The sequence below is a fragment of the Triticum urartu genome, chromosome 6 (assembly GCF_003073215.2).
Source record: "Triticum urartu cultivar G1812 chromosome 6, Tu2.1, whole genome shotgun sequence".
Taxonomy (NCBI): Eukaryota; Viridiplantae; Streptophyta; class Magnoliopsida; order Poales; family Poaceae; genus Triticum; species Triticum urartu.
Genome location: NC_053027.1, coordinates 535,950,424 through 535,953,586, shown reverse-complemented (window position 1 = coordinate 535,953,586; position 3,163 = coordinate 535,950,424). Strand labels below are relative to the sequence as shown.

The 3,163-nt window shown below is 44.1% G+C and overlaps 1 long non-coding RNA gene across 3 annotated transcripts; it reads right to left on the bottom strand.

The window, feature by feature from the left end:
* Window positions 1-215: 215 nt before the first annotated feature.
* Window positions 216-2,953, bottom strand: LOC125515009. Of its 3 annotated transcripts, XR_007286749.1 has the most exons (6): window positions 2,278-2,953; window positions 2,090-2,184; window positions 1,960-2,010; window positions 1,699-1,869; window positions 1,147-1,194; window positions 216-476 (listed from the first exon to the last, which is right to left on the bottom strand). It is a non-coding gene; the product is annotated as an uncharacterized LOC125515009 (long non-coding RNA). The 3 variants fall into 3 exon arrangements; XR_007286748.1 differs by having other exon boundaries at window positions 1,147-1,199; window positions 2,090-2,953; XR_007286747.1 differs by having other exon boundaries at window positions 2,090-2,953.
* Window positions 2,954-3,163: the final 210 nt, after the last annotated feature.

The following is a 3,163-nucleotide window of genomic DNA, read 5'->3' as shown; positions in this document are numbered from 1 at the left end:
GTGGCATGATTTGATTGGAACAAAATAAGGCCCGGCCCCACCCCTTAAAATCGGAAAGGGGGGGGGTGATTAGATTAGAAAGAAAAAAGAGAAAAAGATAGCCGTAGGATGGAGTGGGAGCATGGGGAGGGAGCAGGCAAGCCGGATCCTAGTCATGGTATACTGTAATCTTTTCTTTAAGAAAAATGCCCATTACGGGTGATTTTATTAAGAATATTAACAGGTTACATCATATGCCAATGAGTTCAATATATAGAAGGACAGAAGGGACAGGAAGCACAACATGTATTTAGTACAGGTAGCATGCCTGCTAATTTAGCTCCCTACCAATGAACTGGCTTTGCTTCTGTGGAATTGTCTTCTTCTCTAATTACCAAAACTGTTGGTCAGCTGCTATTAAATGGTCAATAATATCGTCCGGCTGGATGAGACATCTCTCACCTATGATGACTCATTTGTGAGATACTCCTGAGAACCTGAGTGAACAGAGCAAGATGCTTTTATCTTGGATGTGGACTCCAAGTATACCGATTAAGAAGGCAAATAAGGGGGACATCAGAGAAGCAAGTTGTAAGAAAATCATGCTTATTTGCAAGTTAAGATATGTTCAGGTTAAACCACAAACTGGGATATCTTAGGGCGATTTGCGTTTTAAATGTACTTTTAGGCTACCTACATGTTTGGTTCTGCATATAAATGAAGATCTCAGCACAAAAAAAATAAGGAATACACTATTTGTCTCTATCTAAGCAGGTGACCAAGAATTTCGAAGAATTAACCGTATGACAGTAAATTAAATAGTCACCATCTTAAATAGCATAAGAACAACATACACACGAAGAAGAAACTACACGGCATAACTCAATAGCTATTTAAAAGAAGTATTCCATATAATATATAAAACTTGCTTCTTATTCCTTCTATTACCCAGCGACACACAAAGAGAACTCATTATTTAGCTTAAAATCATTACTATTCCATTTTGAGGAAATTCAAAAAAGAAAAATAATTTTAGCAGAACTAAAAGTTACTTATCATTAGTTACCACTATTAATGATATAAAATTCCATCATTTGAAATTGAAACACTAACATACATGTTGTGTGCTGCTCTTTGTTCAAGCATAGGTAAGGAACTAAGTCTTACTTGGATTCTGCAGAAGCGTACCTTCTATCCTTCCACTTCCTCTCATTTCTTCACTACCAGAAAAATGAGCCCGTCAACATTACAGGTAAAGAAAAATATGTACATCCGTGAAGAAAGCTCATGTAAAATTATGTAGCAAGGCATGTGAACAAAAGATAGATTAACCTGTTTTTCTGCAAGCCTCAACAAAAGGATTGAACAGAAAAAATTGCTTCTTGGATCAGAACATATACACAATCGGTGATCAATGGATTCCAAACTGGTAAAATAGAAAACGATATGGAAGTTCTTAATTCAGTGAATTTTTATATTTGTACATTTTAATACTTGACAATTCAGGAGGTAAAAACAACAGCAGGATGTTCCTTGGAACAATAAGAATAAACATGACATGATTTGAAGATGAATCATCGTTTTCTACACAACTTATGGTAACTCATAGCTTCATTTTGGTTTCAAGTTTAGCAGTGCTAATTGTCGCTAGCGCACTAAAATCAGGCTAGAGATACCACAATATCAGCAAGTAGCAAGGATCAACAGAAGGTAGCTCACCCAGGTTGCCACCATGTTGAAGCTCTCTGTAGTTAACCAATTCATCCCCCATGTTGAAGCTCTCTGTAGTTAAACAATTCATCCCCTTGAGCCCAGTGGAGAACTTCTGCCGTGTTACTTCCGTTTCCAATTCCTGAATCTTGCATGTGTAGACCTTATAAGGTCCACATTCTGCTTGGAAAAAAATATAACAGTTCAAGTATGGTGGCATGACAATGTGCATAGAAAACTTTATTTGATTCGAGATATAATTTTACACACCTGCTCACTGTAAAGTTCTGAATTTCTTAACCCAGGTAGAGAGACTTTTTTCTGCAACAACCGAAAGATGCATAAAACAACATTAGAGATAAAAATGAACTAATTTGATTGGTGAATGCACCAAACCCACCTGAAGTTACTACGGGAAAACAGGAGTTCACACTGCACCTGCTATATTGACTACTCAATTTTCGCATCTTTGCTGTAACTGGATCTCTGTTTGATCTATTCAATTTCAATAGGATACATAAGGATAAACATACGATGGCAACCCAAATAAAGTATGCAAAGATTTATTCAAGGATAGAGCAAGCTTACCGTTGCTTTGTTGTGAATATTTCGTACACAATCCGTGGCTTAGCCTGCGCGAACAACCCGAGCGGCGGCGACCGGCGAGCAGGGAGAGGGCAGCCGCGCGGGCTAGGTAGCCACGAACACGCACATGAACCAGGGGTTCGAGCACCCAAGCAAACACCCCACCAGCATGCGCTCGTACTCATGCACATGGCAGCAGTGGGGGCAGACCGTCCAGAGCACATCTCTGAGACGGAAACGCCGCCGGGAGCAGCAGGAGCGAAACCGGCGCTGGTGGAGGTGCTCTCCAAGAGGTGGGCAAAGGCCTCTTCAACGGCGCGAAGGGCGGTGTCAGCCGGGGATGGGGATCGCGCCGAGGGGCCAGGAGGTTGGCTAGGCGACGGAAGACCCGCCTGACGTCCGGGGTGTCGGGGTTGGGCTGGAGCTGGAGGATGAAGAGGGAATCGGGGCGGCCGGAGGGGAGGAGGCACTCGACGGCAAGGTGGACGCAGCCCCTCGCCGGTACGCCCCCTGATGGCGGCTCGGCAGCCGAGCCCCTCCGCGGCCGCTTGTGGATAAGCGAGGCCGGGGGCCATCTTATAGAGGCGCTGGGGCGGCGGTAGAGCGGCAGGAGATGGGATAAGCGGCGGGCGGCAGGCGGCGAGCGGCAGCAGACGGGATAAGCGGCGGGCGGCTCGAGAGGGAGCAGGCCACCGCCCGGCAGACTGAAAAGTTTGACCATGAATCAAATTGCAGGAAACGATAGTGACAGGAACCAATACAGAACCAGATGAGCGATCGAGACGGCGCCACCGTGGACTGAACGCAAGCATAGGAAGAAACGCTAAACATACGCTAAATCTACCTAAATAAGTCGTATGGCAGTTCAAAAAATTTGAAACGGCAAACC